We start from the raw sequence: 19,186 nt of genomic DNA on the forward strand, positions 1-19,186 counted from the left end.
CTCAGCCAAGGTATTCAGCTGATCAAGATCAGCTGGTGACAGCAAAGATGGAATAAATTCTAGCAACAGACTAGAATTAAGAAATAAGAGTCACACCTATGCTGTTTGAGTTTTAGATTGGATAAGGTGGCATCCAACTAACATGTCCCATAAGCACAAGGATTTCCTCTTGTGCCACCCTCACCCCATGTGTGCCTCCTAACCTCCCCAAATCTGTTCCCTGGGGTTGGGAGAGCACTTAGAACAGAACAAGTGGGGAGAGAGGATAATGTAGAAATCCTTACACTGGCAGTGCCATGACTTAGTGCTTCTCTGAATATATCTCCATAGTTTACCAGTTGGCATACTCAGTTGTGTTTACACCAGTGCTATTTTCTAGAAAAAGACATGGCGGAACTCACCATGAACCAGACCCTCAAAGTGTCCCTATTTTCCAGGGACATCCCTGATTTAGAGAACCCATCCTGGTTTCTGATTTGATCCTGGAATGTCCCTTAGGACATTCCTTAGGATGTTCCTATTTTCATTGGAGAAATGTTGGAGGATAAAGTAGGATGTCCCTATTTTCATTAGAGAAATGTTGGAGGGTATGGCGTTATCAAACCCCCAAGTCATCTGAAGGCAATCCTATAACGGGATTTTTTTTTTAAAAAAAAAGTTTAATGTTTTATTATTATGTTTATATATGTTGGAAGCTGCACAGAGTGGCTGGGGCAACCCAGTAAGATGTGTGGGGCATAAATAGCAAAATTATCATTATGGAATGGGATGTCCCCATTTTCATTGGAGAAATGTTGGAGGGTATGCATGGATATCTGACAACAGTATTCACATTACCAGAAATTGTTCTCTTAGAATGGCAATGGCACCTACCTGAGAGGTGCTAGAACTGAAGTCCAGTGAGTTCCTGCTGATTTTTTTTTAAAATGGTGCTGCTTTTTAATTTAGTTTTATAATTTTTCTGTTGTGCTTAGGTTTGTCCTTTTTGTACATAATTTGCAAAGGCTAGTGAGTGATGCAAATATCTATCTGCTCATACTATCAAATGGGCCCTTCTACTTGAAATGAATTAAGGCCACCACTAGAAATGATGCAGTCACATCTTTGAAAAGATGACAGACTCAAGGCACAAATAATTTTAGCTCTGTCTGCCATATCCCAATCATGGCAGCAAGCTGACGTAGTGGAAGTTGTTCTGTGATTGACCAAACATCTCTGGCTTCCTGATGTTCAAACTGCCACCAGCTGGAAGCACTCCAGCATATTAATAGGTGCAATTAAGCATGCCACCACAAATAACATATTAGAACAGTTGCTCAAGTCAATGTAGAATAGGGGGACTAATGCTGTTTTTTATTTTGCAGCAACATACATTTTTCTTTTGATTATTCCATCCAATTCATCTCTCCAATCAGTCAGAATTTACTGCTAGGATTCTGTTTCATTATCTCCTGTATATCAGCCAGAGCAGTAATGGATAATGCTAGTGTTCAGGCTCAGGAAATGCAAGCCTGAAAGTACCAACAGAGCTTTTATCTTGTCAAAAGAGGGAAATCATAATAAACAGTTTCCCTGCAAATTATATTTTCAATAGGGATTCCCAATTCCCTTTTCAAAGTAAAATTCAAGGCTGTTGTCTTTGTTCCACATTTTAAATCTGCCCAAAGCTTTGAGATTTTCTACCCCATAGATTCCCAGTCCACTGCTGAATATAAGAATGTACCCAACATACTACCCCTGGCAGAGGAAGGGCAAATTATGACATAGCTGATAAAGAAAGAGAGTGGGGAAATTAGGTGCACTTTGCATTTCATTGTGAAACTACCCAATTTGCTCTTCCCAAAACAATATATGAAATAAAGCTATCCATCAAAAGTTGCACTTCTCTGAATCTTACAAGGAATATATAAATAAATGAAAAAAATTGTCCAGTAGCACCTTAGAGACCAACTAAGTTTGTTCATGGTATAAGCTTTTGTGTGCATGCACACTTCTTCAGATATGCTTTTCTTCTCACTTACACCCTGTCCAGGGGCTGGTATTGCCTGTGAGCTTCCATGACTTTAGTAGCAGTATTGCCCTTGAAGAACTCAGGAAGGAAGAAGATTGGGACAAAACTAGAATGAGTTGTTTCTGCAGGTCATTTCCTCTGGCTCCATTTACCGTAGCATTGTCCTCCCATGTCTTCTGCAGTCCCAGTTTCAATGCACCGCTACAGAGCGAAGGCTTTGTACATGAGAGGGCCTGGATTCTGTCAGTTTGCATTTCTTAGTGCAGAAAGTATTGATCTGCTGTGTAGAGATCTTTTATAGTCTCCTTAATTCAAGAGGGTTCTGGAAGCTTCTCTATGTGAAAGAAACAAGCAGAAGTTTCATGATGTTTGGGTTATTCCTTCAGAGAAGCTGAGTACAGCTGGTTTGAATTGGTTCTCTTATTTCTTTCTGTCAAGGTGATAGCCTACTGACTATAAAAGTAAGGCCAGAAGGAGCCTGGGTTTTATTTTCTCTTTCTATCTCTTTCCCCTCTGGTGTGGTGTTCTGTACATAGTATGGTTAGAGTTAAAGTTTAGAGTTATTATAAGTTATTGTAAATTTAAGTCTGCTGCAATTGGATTTCTTATGGACAGTGCCAATCCTGAATGTATTGGATTTGTGACCATTATGCTCATTTGCCTTCAGTAGCAGTAAAGATCTGCTGGATGAAATATAATTACTCCTGGTCTATTTTTTTGGAATCTTGCAACATGTTTAAGTTTTACTCTGCTAACTATGCATTGGAATCTACTCTGGATCAATAATGAGTAGAATTCCATGAAAGAGTCAATCCCTGGCATCACCAGTTTATAGAACCTGAGTATCCCACACCTTCATTCACCTATGCAGACCAGAATTTAGTTAGTTAGTTAGTTAGTTAGTTAGTTAAATAAATATGCCCCAATTATCTTTGTGTCTTGCCACTTTACTTCCCAGTGTAGTCACACTAAACAGACAACATTGGGCTGGATGGACAAATAATCTGATATGGCGTAGCTACAGAAGCCCAGACTTTCTTTGCCATTTTTTTTAACTGCATCAATCTTAATTCTTAACTAAGCCTTTAATCTTCAACATATCCAGTTGATATCATCTCTGTTTTGTGAATCAGAGCTCCTTTATTTGGTATTAAGGAAAATAGCTTTATGATCTTCTAAGCAATTTATCAGTCAAATTGGTGTTCTGTCGCGCATAAAGGATGGAGCTTCTGTTCTCTTTGGAGGTATGTGGCAGAGACAGCGTCAGGAGATGCAGCTTCTCCTCACCTTTACAAGGAAGGCCGTAACTGCTGTAATTCCCTATGCAATAAGAAAGGAACAGAAGCACTGTTCTCTATTTAATTTGATAGCCCTACATGGAAATGCTCAGTGACTTGTGCATAATAAAGTAGGAAAGATGGAAATGGTCCTTTAATGTCTGGTAATGTGAATACTCTTGTCAGATACTTTACGCCATGGTAAATAATCATGCCAGTGTGTTAAATATTCATAAGTGCAATAAATAAAAGTTAGATAAATGAAATGAGTATATTTTCTCTTTGCAATATCTTAAAGAGGTTATCAATACTTGTTTTTGTTTGAGGTATGTAGTTCATCATTACAGGTGATCTGTCGTTAAATTGTCAAATAGCCAAAAGGTGTGACTGGGCAAATGCAATTCAATGTAAGGAAATGTAGGGTGATATACGTCAGCACGAAAAAGTCTTAACTTCACATCTAGGCTAATGGGGTCTCAACTGCCAGTGTCTGACCAGGAATGAGATCTTGAGGCCACAGTGGATCGCTCGATAAAGATGTTGACCCAGTGTTCAGCAGCTGTAGGGGGAAAGGTGGATTCTATGTTAGTGATCATTATGAAAAGAACTGAAAATAAAACTGATCACACCATAGTGCCATTGTACAAATCAATGGTGCAACCAAAGGCACTGACTCCTGGGGGCTGAGGCAGTTTTGCCCCCTCCCCCGCCCCAAATATTTTTTTGGGGAGGGGACCAGGTTCCCTCAATATTCCTAGGACATTCCAGGCATGATGTCAGGGTGTCGCACAACATCACATCAGGACCCATCTACCCCACAATCCTCCGGAGAAGCTGGTGCCTCTGGGGGCAACTGCATTTGGAGTACTGTATACAGTTCTGGATGCCTCACCTCAAAAAAGATAATGCAGAGTTGGAAATGATTTAGAAAAGAGCAACCAAAATGATTTTAAGGCGGTGGAGCAACTCCCCTGTGAGGAAAGGTTGCTTCTGGGGGCTTTCTAGCTGAATGTTGGAAGATTCCAGAAAGACAAGAGAAAGTAATTCACATAGCATGAGGAAGTTATGGCTACCGATTTGGATGACTTTAAAAGAGGACTGGACAAAATTCACGGCAAGATAATCTATCATTGACTAGTAGCTATGCTCTGTCTCTACTGTCTGAGGCCTAGATATTGCTCTAGGTGGGCCATTGACCTGATCCAGAAGGCTGTTCTTATGCTATATGTGGAGGTTAGTTAAGAAGATTTGATACCAGTTAAATCAGATTCAAAATAAATCAGGAAGCTAAAACATGAGAGCAGGACACACACACACACACACACACACACACACATGCTTTATACATGTGTTTGTGTGAACTTGGAAGATTTGAGGATGAGGGATTTGGAGTAAGTAGATGTGGACAGGTGAGCAGGGACTCAGCTATACAGCTGCAAATAAAACGTTTTAAGTGCAATACACAATGTGACACTAGATGGTCATGGTGAACCTTATGGAAAATTCAATGTATTTTTAAAGACGCTCTTTTTTTGGGGGGGAGCACTTTAAGAACGGTTTTTAAATGTATGTAGATTCCACCCAGGTGGCTGGCTCAGGTGAATAGTCCAGGCAAGCCATGGCACTATGGTAAGCGAGCATTGGAATATAAAGGGATGGAGAGGATTGCTGAGGTGTAAAGTGATGGGGAGATTTGTTGAAGTGTAAAGGGATGGAGAAGGGGATTGTTGTTGGGTAGGCAGGGTTGAAATGGAAGGAAGCAGGGGTACAACCGTGTGTGTGTGTGTGTGTATAAATTCATGTGCTTGTGTGTAATGGAAACTAGGAAGTTATGTTTGAAAACTGGCATTTGATAGTGGGCTGATATCAAAAGTTGGTTATTCTAGTGCATCTTTCTTCTTCTTTTATATCAAGCCACATTATTTTATATCAAGCCAAATTATTAACAGAAAGAAGTCTCAAATTACCCTGTCAAAAATATTACGTCCTTGGATCCCTTGAAAGTGAGTTTCCCCTGAGGGAGAATGCAGTCAGTCAAAATGCCTGCAGGGGATTTAAAAACCAATTTTCAATAATTGTTTCCTTCCCTGATTGGCATTGCCCTTTAGTTGTTGTTGTTGTTTAATTACACCACATTATGATACAAACAGGTTTGCATATTTTAAGTTAGTCCTAAACCAAACAGTCCTCCCATCCCACACTGTTGCTTTGAATCTACTGATATTGCTGAAGTGAGTTTAAGTTGTGTGTCCCTATATACGGTAAGCCCAATCATTTATTCTAAGCTAGAGGGGAAGGGCCACCAGAAGGCATGATGACTATGGGAGCTTAGGGTGTGGAATGGAGAAGGTTGGCACAGGCTATAACGATTGTATATTTGTCAGCCAAATATAACCCCAAGGTGCCTAAGTTATGAAGACCCAAACTTGGGGTGGGGAGCCTGTTGGACTTCAACTCCAACATATCTAACCATTGACCATGCTCATGGAACTATCAACTTGAGGAGGGCCACATAACCCATTATCTTCTCTATGAGATCATCATCAAGTTTGTGTGTATTTCAAGTTATGTTCAACTATTATCTGTTTAACTACTCCCTATTAGTAGTGGTGGTGGTGGTGGTAGTAGTAGTATACTGCCCTTCATCTATTAATCTTAGGGAAGTACACAACATAAAAATACAACATAAAAACACAAAATACTTAATAAAATGAAGGGGGGGGGGAGCCACAAACCAATAACACCACACCGTAGGCAACAAAATGTGAAGTGAAATGGATATAAGTATTTCTATAATTACAGAAATTAGAAAATTGCATCCCGTTTAGACTTCTGTTTCCCTACATGATCACCAAGATGGTAAAGACCAGGTTTCCAGGCACACCTGCAAGTCAACGGGGGATGTTCTTCATAGCCCTCCGGGGGCTGCAAAGAAATTCAGGCAGGGGCAAGGGAAGAAATGAGGTGAAAGTCCTGCCAATGCTTTCCAGCGGGGTCTGGGAAGTTCACTGCATCCTGCAATATCGTGCAACCATGTGTCTGCCAACTTGGAAGGCAGAACAGAAGTGATCTAGGAGTGTGCCCTTGCCATGGACGAGCCTCTGTTACCAGCATGATTTGTGGAAGGTTCCTCTTCAATCTGGATAAGAGGCACTCCTGAAGCATCATATGCAAATGGGCTGCAATCCATCAGCTGCCAAAAGAACCGGGACTGGTTTTTTGAAGGTATTTAATTGGTTTTCTGAAGCTTGAGAATCCCTACAACAGCAATGAAAGAAAAGGAGGGGGGCAGAGTGGTTTGTGCTTCTTATGGTTTTCAAAGGGTCTTTTTTCCCTCCTGTCCTCCTTTACATAATAAAGAATGGATTTTATTTACGGCCACTTCTAGACGGAGGTGGTGTTGGAGGGATGCAGTGGGGAAAAGAAAAAAAAAAATGACCCACAGCTGGACAGTTGTTGAAGAGAGGCTGAATCTGAGAAAAGATTTTGATATGTATTGTGTGCTGAGAAGGAATTGCAGAGGGGAATTTAATGGCAGAAGTCTGGAAAGTTCACTCTGCGAATTATTTAAGGCTGTGGTTCATATGCTAGTTTGCTAACAGCGGAATGGAATGGAATGTGACTCTGTACCACTCAGACAAACACTGCACAGAACTGAAGAAGAGAAAGAAATGAACTCTTTCAACCCACCAGGTTTGGAACAAAAATGTAGATGAAGGACAACACGCGTGAAATGGATTATACTGTATATATAAGCGATGAAATGGAGGTCGCTGTTTGTAGGGTGAAAAAGCAGACAGCAAATGAAGGGTGCCAACTAGAGACTAAATCAGAAATGAAGCAGCCATGGTGGTGGTGGGGGAATATCTTGGACATACGTTGCAACAGGAGCGGGAAACCTGATTTTAAGAAATTGCATTAAATTTAAGTAATTTGTTTTGATTTGTAATAATTTTGAGGAGGTGGGGGAAGGTAAAGATTGAGCCAGACTAAGTACATGGGAAATATGACATTCTGTATGCAAGCTGACATGAAAGTTCTATTCTACTAAGAAGTGGAACATTTCCCACATTCTTTTCTCTGGCCTTGCCTAAGTATCATTTGAAAGTGATATGCTTCCACATCCTCAGTGTTCTACTTGACTTTCTTATTCCAAGGACAAAACCTACCGCTGAGAGCCTCTAATCAAATAGTTCTCAATTGATGCACTATTGTGCTGAAAACCTATTCTCAAAGAAAGATGAAGCACTTGAAGAAGAAGAAACCATCGCAGCAACTGCTGTAGCTTTGTGACGTCTTGAAGTGGAAGCAGCTGTCCTCTGCAATACAAGGAAGACAGTTTAACACTGAACTTTGAAAGGTTTTTGAGACTTTTGTCAGATTTAGAGCAGTTACTTTTTATATAATCTCCCATTGGTTTAGAATTAGGTCGGAGCTGAAACTACTCACTCATTTTCATGTTCATTTTTCATGAGTGTGAAAATTTGTTTTCAGCCCCCCCCCCCAGTATATCCTATCCCTCAGCTCCCCCCCCCCCGCAGTATATCCTATCCCTCAGAAAAAAATGTTCTAATTTTGTTATCCATGCCTGCAATTCAGTAATGATTTTGTGAGAGATCAAGTGACAGCAGTTCATTCCTACGTGACTGAAGACGGCGCCACCATGTTTCTTCATTCACTCTCCTTGCTCAGGACACAGCAGTGATAAAATTATGCCATGTGTTGGCACAGCACTTTATTTTTCTTTCTTTTACTGGCTGTGTAATAGCACATAACATGCATTATAGAACAGGGGTCAGTAACCTTTTTTTCAGCCATGGGCCGGTCCACTGTCCCTCAGACCATGTGGTGGGCTGGACTATATTTTGAGGGGGGAAATGAACAAATTCCTATGCCCCACAAATAACCCAGAGATGCATTTTAAATAAAAGCACACTTTCTGCTCATGTAAAAACACCAGGCAGGCCCCACAAATAACCCAGAGGTGCATTTAAAATAAAAGGACACATTCTATTCATGTAAAAACACGCTGATTCCCAGACCGTCCATGGGCTGGATTGAGAAGGTGATTGGGCCGCATACAGCCCATGGGACTTAGGTTGCCTACCTCTGTTATAGAAGGCAATACAGCACTAAAGATCTGGAGTCCAACAACAGCAAACAAAACGACATCATACATTTTAACTGAAGAGAAATCATTTCAACATAAAATGTGATATCCAATGTTACCCATACACAGGGTACAGTACGCTTATTTATGAAAGGGCTATCTAAGATATCTAGCTGTAACAAGGACACTACTTTAAAACATATGTTCTTACAATGTCCTACATTGGTAAATTTTTGGCAGAGGATAATGGAGACGATCAACCCAACTGTTCTTAATAATCTTAAACTTGCTGAAGAAAATATCCTTCTGAATCAGATGCCCAGTACTTGGAACTTAACAAAGTGACAAATATGAACAGACTCTCCACATCCTTACTAGGGCAAAAAGACGGGTATTGATGAACCTCCGGGTTTAGGGCGGTATATAAATTCAATAAATAAACTGGGGGGGGGGGAAATGTATCTCCCTTCAACAAATGGATGGAAGATTAGTACAAACTCACAACACATGAACAAATCATGTATAGATGTTGATTTGCCATGGACACACACACACAAAAAAAATGGAATTTTTTAGACACTGCATTAGGTTAAATGTGGGTTAACTACAAAAACAAATTTGTAATGTTTGTAAATTCTGTTTTTTATTGTATATGAATGTTATTTCTTACACACACACACACACACACACACACACAATCTTTCGATAAAGAATATTTTTTTAAAAAAATACACAGAATACATATGGACAAACGACTGCAATATACAGAACCAGACTATTAAGCTCAATGTTGTCTACACTGAGAGGCAAGGTCTAATCAGGGGTTCAGACAGAGACTTCAGAGCTGAGCATACTAGGGCAGAGCTTTCCAAACTGTGTGTCATGACACGTTAGTGCAGGCATCCCCAAACTCGGCCCTCCAGATGTTTTGGGACTGCAACTCCCATCATCGCTAGCTAACAGGACCAATGGTCAGGGATGATGGGAATTGTAGCCCCAAAACATCTGGAGGGCCGAGTTTGGGGATGCCTGCGTTAGTGTGTCAGCTACAGTGTGTAGGTGTGTCACGTGAATGCTGCTCACGTTCCTCTCGGGGCTGGAAAGGGGTTAGTTTAACCTTCAGTTTGCTAGTAAAACTGAATTACTGTGTCGTGAAATGATGCATGTCTAAAAAGTGTGTCAGGAACACGAAAAATTCAGAAAGTTCCGTACTAGGGATTGAACCAGGTAGCTATTGGAAGGAAAACACCTGCTCTACCACTGAACCATGGCCTTCCCCTATATACATGGCTCAAGAAATTGCAACAGAGCAGAACCAGTTCATAACTCTACTCTTTCTATTTAAATAAATGGTTGACTATCAATATTTATTTTTCTTTCATAAAATGTATACACTGCTTGATTGTACAAAAAACCTAAAAGTGGCTTACGAAAAAGGTGGGGGGGGAGGAAAAGAATAGAGGATGATCATCTTTCTGCAGGTCCAATATAGCAACAAGTGACTGAAAGCATAATTATGAACACAAATATTATTCACATGACTCTAAAGTTTGTGAACTATGATAAGATTTCATAGAATACAATGTAAGAATGATTTATATGATCTGAAGAGAATCCCCAAGAATACGATGTGGTGGCAAACTTTTGTGACACTCCTTCACTCAATGTCTTTTCCAACGTCTCTGAATCATTCGCAGGAAACACTTTGAATTTTCTGACCAAAATAGGGGGGTGGTGGCAGTCCATTCAAAAACTCTCTTAAAAGTTTAAGAATAGCTTCTGAGCAGTTATGGGGAACCTATTAGGAATTTGAAACCTGTCTTATTGTAAGATGAAGTGAGAAACACTGTCAAAAACTTGTACTCTGATTTTTATGTTTGTGTAAATAGTGTGTATCATATAATGTGTACACTGTAAGGATATATTGTATGTTTTCTGCTGTCACAAACAAAGATCTACTCTGGTAGTTAGTGTGTTCAGCATATGTGCCTTCCTTCTGTGGCAGAGGTCACATGTGTGCATCTATAGAGCCCACCGAAGACAGATGGCAATGCAGAACCAGCCCTCCTCTGAATCTGACTTCCAATTTCATTTAGCATTCACCTCGCCATTCTAAAATCAGTTAGGATTCATAGCAAGTATGATTTGCCTGTGAAAAAAGATGTATCATCTCCTCTAATATATGCCTGGCAAACAACAGCAACCTTAATTGTTGCCAATTGATTAATTTTCTGTAGAATTTAAACATTAAACTATGACAATCTGGCATTAGGTTTTAACTGAGCATCTCACACCGCTGGTTGCATTTGAACAGCTTGGTATTCCCTTTAAAAGAGACATATGGTATTTTCAGCGGTTCTAAAATGTAATCCAGAGAAATATCAGTAAACATTCCGTGGGTACCGGAACATGCCAATTTACGGGGGAGAACATCGTGGCTCAAGCCAATCCTTGCAAAACTGGGATGCTAGTGCACCTTGGCATCTGACCCAGTAGTTGATGTCTATTACCAGCTTCTTATGGGCCACATCAGGCGAATGTGGGCCAATGTTCAGGGAAAAGCCAAACACTAAATAGCTTTTCTCTGAGATTTACAAGAGCAGTTTCTTCTTGACTTTTTCAGTGCTGTGCTATTACTCTGCCATCTCTGATCTCTTTTTCAGTGGAAAAGTACCTATTCATAGAACCGTATACATTCTATGGAGTTATTAACAATATGCACTGCGGAGGCAATTTACCACCAAAGCAAATGTTATTTACAGCATAATGGCATGTTAATGCTGAAGGCTTATTTTTAAGATTGAGACTTGAATGCAGAATGAAACTTCAGCTGGAATCTGGAGTGGGAAAATGTTTCTGATGGAAGGGATACATTGATCCATAATTAACCATCTGGGGGCTGCAAGTCAGAGTTCACACACCTGAAGTGTAAAAGTGAGTGTAATCTGAAGAAGAAGAAGCAGAAGAAGCAGAAGAAGAAGAAGAAGAAGAAGAAGAAGAAGAAGAAGAAGAAGAAGAAGAAGAAGAAGTATATATTAAGAACAAATCCATCTTTCTTTGAAAAAGGAGCAGACTTTTTCTGTGGAGAGCACAAAATATTGGACACCAGAGTATCACAGTGGGGCAGTTATAGAAGAAGCCGGGGGGGGGGGGGGAGAGGCTTTTCATGGCCACAAAAGAACTTTTTGCTTCATGGCATCATAGTGGGGTACCTATAAGAGCAGCCATAAAAATGTAATAAATGAAGTGAAATTGTGCTCCCTATGACAAATTTTGGGAGTCTGTTAATGGCTGCCAAAGAACAGCTCGTTTGGTTTTGGTGGGTCAGGCTTAAGGTTCCCTTTGTCTGAGAGTTTTGCTAGACAGAGTATTTGCAGCCAGAAAAAAAACCTCTTTGTGGGAGGATATACAGGCTGTGAATTAGTCATCCTCATTAGATAACTCAATGTGTGAGTAGACATGTATAGGATTGCACAGTTAGAGGAGTATCTGAAGTATCTGTGACATTAAACATTTTGATTAATCTCCTTTCTACTGGTGATGTAATTAACTCTTCATGGAGAGATGTATTAGGTATGGAACTTACCTTTTCCCCTATAGCAAAGAGTGCTTACTCACTCCTTTAAACTGCTGCATTATCTGTGTCCTTTCTTAAATTGGCTGCTATGACACATGTATCCATAACTTCACATTTAGACTATTTTAATGGGCTCTACACAGTGCTATTTTTCTAGAAAAAGAGGTTCCGGAACTCACCATGAACGCCTCTCTCTTTCTCGTGGAATGGCAATGGCACCCACCCGAGAGGTTCCGGAGCCCACCTGAGAGATGCCGAAACTGATTTCTGGTTAGTTCCCCCTAAAAAGCCCTGGCTCTATGTAAGGCTTTTATTATGGCTAGTCTGGAGGCTGCAGTTGGTGCAGAATGCTATGGCCCAGATCCTGAGTAGTGCTCCTCATCAGGGAGGCATCATACCAGTCCTAAGATGTGAACCAGTTTTATGAACTCATTAGCTATATACAAAGCCCAAGACAACTCTGGACTTGGTTACCTTCCTCTCCATTGTTTGGTAAAGGCATTAAGATCAACAAAAAGAATCTGTTACAGGTAGGTAGCCGTGTTGGTCTGCCATAGTCAAAACAAAATTAAAAAATAGAAAAATTCCTTCCAGTAGCACCTTAGAGACAAACTAAGTTTGTTTTTGGTATGAGCTTTCATGTGCATGCACACGAAAGCTCATACCAAGAACAATCTTAGTTGGTCTCTAAGGTGCTACTGGAAGGAATTTTTTCTATTTTTTATTTTGTTTTGAAAAAGAATCTGGTTAGTTTTGCCATGGCCTGATGATTATTGGAGGTGGGCTTCTTCATTGCTGGCACCTATGTTGTAAAATGTTCTCCCTGTCGAAATACAAAAGACCCATCAGTATTGGCATGCTGCTGGCTCTTGAAAACACACCTGTTTAGCCCAGCATTTTCCTGATTTCTGGACTTGAAGCTCTTGTTGTGATTGCTATTTTAACTGACATGCTTTTTTTACGGATTTATTTGTTATATATGTTAATTATGCATGCTTTAATCCTTTGATGCAGTTTTACACTGTATTTTAATTATGGGTAGTTGCACTTTTATCATGCATTTTATGCTTAGTAATTTGTTGTTGACTTTTTGTTTTGTTTGTTAACCACCTTGTTATTTTTTCTTGAAATATAAGTGGTATGTAAATGCTAACAACAGCAGGTACGAACACTGCTTTATATGCTTAGTTAACTTTATTGCAGCACTTCAGGATAAAGTGGCTGAACCGCACCCAACCCTCCACCCACAGCTCTTAGGATTGCACTGTAAATTGATAGAATTCAAACAATTCTATGTGCAACAGATAATGACAGCAAAAATTGCAGCAAGAGAGATTTATGGCTTTGTCAATGTCCTTCGAGTCTCCCACGTGATGCATACCTCCCCCCATGGTTAAAAAGTAATCATGGCAATGCTCAGTGCAATTTGTGAAAAATTGAAGAGGTTGATATGAGCGCTGCAAGAGCATCAAAGGGACATGAAAACTAAATTGAATGTGTGTGGTGTCTGTCCATCAAGCACTCTTTCTTGTTGTGCATTGCTTCAGAAAATGGATCCCTTGCACAACGAGATGGCCGTTTCCCACTTGTACTGCTGCACCCCCCCCCCCCGTCAGAGAAGCTTGCTAAATTGGTATATACAGGAAGCATCTTGTAACGATCCACAGTTTTTCAAGGGACTACAATGAAATGCTGTCTATTCGTGCATAAATTACAGCTGGAAGTGTAAAGCTATCTGGCAAATATTTCAGCTATTGTACTTGATAAAGGACTGAAGAACAAAAACACTGCATAGTGCTTGGGAGTGTATCTTGGGTGGGGGGGGGAGCGGGGTTAGAGGAAATGCTTTTAGTATGTATTCTCTTTGCAAACTTAAGATGGGTGCTTAGACAGAAGAGCTAAACTGCTCCGTGATGTGGTTCCTTAAGTACACACTTAACCATGGTTGAATAGATATTTTGTGGGGATATTTGGTATTCAAATTGCTTTGCGAATGTATCTGCACTGTGTTGTTGTTGTTTTTTATTTAAAAAAATGTTTTGTGAGGCTTAAAAGAAGGCTAGGAAGGGATGACAACAGGACATGTGTGTTTGTGGAATTAAACAAGAGGGAGATATATGCATTTGAAGGTGTATGATACCTTTGAAGACAGGTGAACAATTTCTCCAAAATTTGAAATGTGGTTTATGTGATTAGTCTGGCAAACCAACATTTGATTAATTTATTTATTTGTCATTTGAGTACTTGATTACAGCAATAATAAAAGCGAATTGCCTGTAATCCAATAGAAAATAATTGTAGATGAGATAAGCCATTCAAAAATACAAATGTTGCACTGAGAAAGTTTGGTGTGATCATGGCCCTGTATTAATTATTATATAACTTGCAAAATGAAAAGACAAGTGATTTTGCTGCTATCCAAAGTGTAGCCATGGTGTTGAATCTATAGTATAAACATCCCGAGCCAGGCTTTAATGAGAGAGAAATCATAAAATGAATTGGTACAGCTATGTTGGTAGGTAATAATCCATTGAGAAACTTAGCTTGTAATTGAACATTCTTTGGTTCCTACAAAAATTTCACAACCTGCACTATTAAGATGTAGGACTGTTATCCCTCTGTGTAAGTTCACTGTGAGTGCCACCAAATTATGTTTTGAGCGGATTTTAGTGACAATTATATGGAACATATTTAATTGTAAAATCCATGAATAAACTGTTATTGGTCAACATTTTTTATCCTTTAATCTTTAAAGTGGAACATGAGTAAAAAGGTAAACATTAAAAAAAAAATTCTAGCCAATTCTAGTTGACTGTGGAAGCTAGAAAATAGCAGGCCTAAAAACACACACAGAGAGAGAAGCCTGACCTTCAAGGATATACCAATTCCAGCATCAAAATAATCACTAACTTCAAATTTTACTTGCATAGAGTTTTACATATTATTCCCTTCAATCATCTCATTCCTAGGTAATGGGTGGCCTTTTCCCAGTGTCTTATTTACAAGAACTGAATGCCTAGCATCAGCCAAACACCATCTTTAAGCATTCAGACAGCCCGTCAAAGCCCAATATCAAATAGCACTGCACCAAATGACCTGTCAGAGTTCTTCTTGGAGATTCTGAAAGGTGGTGTTTGTGTTCATTACAACTGATTTAGAAGGAACAGTTTGCAGAATTTTAATGATCCAAGAACTTAACCACAAGTTTCTACAGGAGCCATTTTGTGCAGCATACCGCTCCTTCAATCTGATAGTTTCTAGCTGAACAAACTGGTTGCCAAATGACAGTCATTGCAATCACAACAAGCTACTACAGCTTAATGCTTTTACATGGTGTGATTTCTAAACGCTTGTAGAATTTGTCAAAATGTTATCCTCAGAAGAAAATGCGTGCATGGAAAAAATAAAATGAAATCCACGTTTGTTGCATCTTTTCAGTCCCCTACCAATATCTTAAAACACAGGCACTTCTTGAAATGGGCTCATGGTGATTTCATAAGCTTAATGAAGTCTCTTACACAAAACCACAGCCCTTGAGTTACCTACATACAATTGCTACAAACATGGTGGAAATCTATTGGGTTATATCCAGTGGTGTTGTTCAGCTGACAGTGAGGCTTCTATCAATGGTAATGGAAGTGAGGCAATTTGCCCATCCCTCTGCAGCCCATATATCTCTAAATCTGATTCAGAGGACCCACCCATCCACAGCATGATGTAGTATATTTAAGTGGAGGAGATGGAGGGGCTTCAGTTGATAGAGGAATAATCAAAAATTTCTTTCTCTCTCATTCCGCTGATGGAAGCCTTAACATAAGCTGAGCAACACCACTGGATAAATATATAAACCATTTTATTTTGCTTAAAGGGCATTTAGCAAAAATGTTGAGGTGAAATGATATGAACTCAGGTACTACTACTGTACTATTACTATTATTACTATTGAGAAGTGGAACACCAAATGCCAGTTATTACCATTGGTTGTGGTTGGGTCAGAAAACAGTCTCGGGGGGGGGGGGGTGAACACTGATATAATGTGCTGTATCTTACCAATGAATTTTGTTGACATGATGCTGCAGTATTTGATTTAAAATAGAGACCTGGACTTGGTAAAGCATACCTTCCTCGCCATTACCTGAATACAGTTGGCAAATAAATACAGGAATTATCAATTACCTAAATATATGGGCTGTGGCTCAACTAACAAAAGTAGTTGTCCCCTGAAGAAAAAAATGAATTGTTTTCAGAATTGGGAACTGTTTGCTAGATTTCCAAATAAAGTAATGGTCTATCAAACTATCTGATCTTTTTTTTGGACAGTGTACTATTCATCGTGTTGTTTTGATTATTGTGGTGAATTAATTTGAATGGAGAAAATGAATTACCTCACATTCTGAGGTAATATGAGAACTATGTCTGTTTTGTTTTTCCTGCAATCCACACAAGGCTGCTGTCAGAGGTCAGCTGGTCAGCATTGCCGGTATCTGCTAAAACCCAGGCTCCCGCTGATTTCCAGAGTCCTGTGGTCCTGTTCTTGCTGCATATTCACCTGCCCTGTGCAAGCTGTAACAATAGCAAAGAGAAGGAGGAAGAACCTCTATTGGCCTTGGTGGGCCATGCTATGGACAGAGCACAGTGTGTGTGTGTGTGTGTGAGAGAGAGAGAGAGAGAGAGAGAGAGAGAGAGAGAGAGAATGGGCAGTGGTGATTGTGGTGTGGCAAAGAGGTAGGTTGACTCAAGGAAGTCGGTGGCCCCACTGAGCGAATCTTGCCCAAGGATTACACAAAACCCAGAGCTTGCACTGCACATACATCCCCTCCTATATTATGCTAGCCACCCATGGATTTTGATGGGAAAGTTAATCATATCCTCTCAGTTAATTATAATAATTGTAGTGGTGTTTTTAATATCACTATTTGAAAGATGTATACCACCACCACACCACCCTTAACTGTGATTACCATCAGGCCAGGTCACAATACAAAAACTGGTTAAGCAATCTCTTTCACTCTCAGTGACAATGCTCATTTCCTTTTATGCATGAGATCATTTCACAATTACTAATAGGATAAAAGTGGAGAGAGACCCTGAGTAATCAGATACAGAGGAATAATAGGAAATTAGAAGAATACAATTCAATATACAATTCAGCATATCTACGCTAGTCAGACGTCTCTGGATCACAGCATGTGAGAGGAGTCTCAAAGAACAGTCACCAATAATTGCTCCTTCCTTAGCTTCCACATTTTCTCATAAAAATAAACAAGTATTCGGAACCTGTATCAGCATGCAATTAGCCTTACCAAAACCCCACTACAAATCTGAAGATATATTATCTGCAAGGAATATATTGTTGGCGCTCTCTCTCTCTCTCTCTATGCAAATGTTATGCATCCAGAATCCAGTAACAGAAGTAGCACATTTCCTTGTCTGTACCTGCTCAGAGATAAATATGAATTTCCCCTTATCTTGATCTCATTTTCAGGTAGAGAAGTTGCTAAATTAAACTCAGAGGTAGAACCTGCTGTGGAACGTTGGGAGATTAGAGATGTTAACCTTTGTGTCCTGCAGAAATTCTTCTGTGATAGCAAATTTTTACATTCCCTTTGAGTGCAAAGGTGCGCTTGAGATGGAATGTGTAGCATGCGCCCTTGCAAAAGGCGAGACTTAAACATGGGAGCTCATCCCTGGGATCAGGTTTCAGTAGCACAACTAACTACATTGTGAAGTACATGAAATAACAAAAAAGGGGGGAAGAGTCTCAGCATGAGCAATTGCTTTCCCCTCATTGTGCATAGTGCCCTACAAGGGTATCAGTTTGGGATTGTGGAACAGGAATTACAGAAAAAACAGGCTTGAGCACTGGATATTCTCTGGAAATTAACTTATGTTCCTTCGTTTAAGAGGAAATTCAAAAAAACTGTAATTAATTGTGATGAGAAAACTGCTAGTTTTTACACCACATCCTTAGTAAAGAACAGGATCAACTTCCCACCTAACCAACTGGTTTTTTAAAATAATAATAATAATAATAATAATAATAATAATAATAATAATAATAATAATGGGGTCTGCCATCTATAGATTAACAAAGAAAAGAGAAGAGTTTACAATTATACTATTTCTCTGTCACCTCCTCCAATACCTGTCATCCTTTTTTCTCTCCTCAAACATTGATACAATCCCTGCTGATAACATCTGACTGAAGGTTATCTCAGAACCACCACAAATTCTAGCTGATTTGTGCTGAAATGCTGTGTCGATATTGTCGCGGGCCCTTCGCCCTGTACAGCCCACCCCCGGACGTTTTACGGTCTATGAGTGCTGCACCAACGACAAACAGTTCCCAGCAGCAGCCCTTCAGACCACTAGCTGGATCCTGCCCACTTCATTCACCACAGACGAGGATATTGTGAACTAAAAAGATGTTTATTGCGTACAAAGCTTGTGGTTGCTGATAAAATAAAAGGTTGTTCAATAAGCTTAAAACAGTTGTCCTATACCGGCCTAATACCTCTAAATATTACCGGCCTAATACCTCTAATAGAAAACTAAATATCAATAACAATGCGTTTCACAATCTCTTTATCCTCTCTGCTAACATCCACCTAAGACTCTAAACTCCCAGCTCTATCTCTTGACTCACACTGCTCAACTCCAACTCTAACTCCCCGCACTTAACTGCTCCTGCCCATACTTCAACTGACTTACTGCCCACTGGGAGGGGTGTTTTATACCCAGGCTAAGCCCGCCCCTGAGGGTTCTAACTGTCAGAACATTTAACCCCTACCTGGCATTGGGCTAGTTCTCCACATACCTCCCTCCTTTTTAGGTTTGTATCAGAGGAGTTACTAGCCAAAGTATCCCTCTGATACAAACAACATTTTAAACATCAACATAAACAAACATTTACTATGCTTACTAACCTTAACTCCACATATTATACAGGCATAATATTTGGGTTTTTCACATTATATACAATTGTTCATGCAGCGTTAGGCCTTTATTGCAAGAAAAGCCGTAACTGTCCATTAACCTTTGTCTTTGGGTCTTCATTATAAGGCGTCTGCGATGATGTTTAGGATCCTTTCACGCTCCTTATCGTCCTTAACCGTCACAAGAAGTATCTTTCTCTGGGCACCAGTCTTTCCTCTGCCATACGTGATGGGATGTAAGCTGCCTTCCTTGGCCAGATGACACAGTCCCATTCC

The sequence above is a fragment of the Lacerta agilis genome, chromosome 4 (genome assembly GCF_009819535.1).
Source record: "Lacerta agilis isolate rLacAgi1 chromosome 4, rLacAgi1.pri, whole genome shotgun sequence".
Taxonomy (NCBI): Eukaryota; Metazoa; Chordata; class Lepidosauria; order Squamata; family Lacertidae; genus Lacerta; species Lacerta agilis.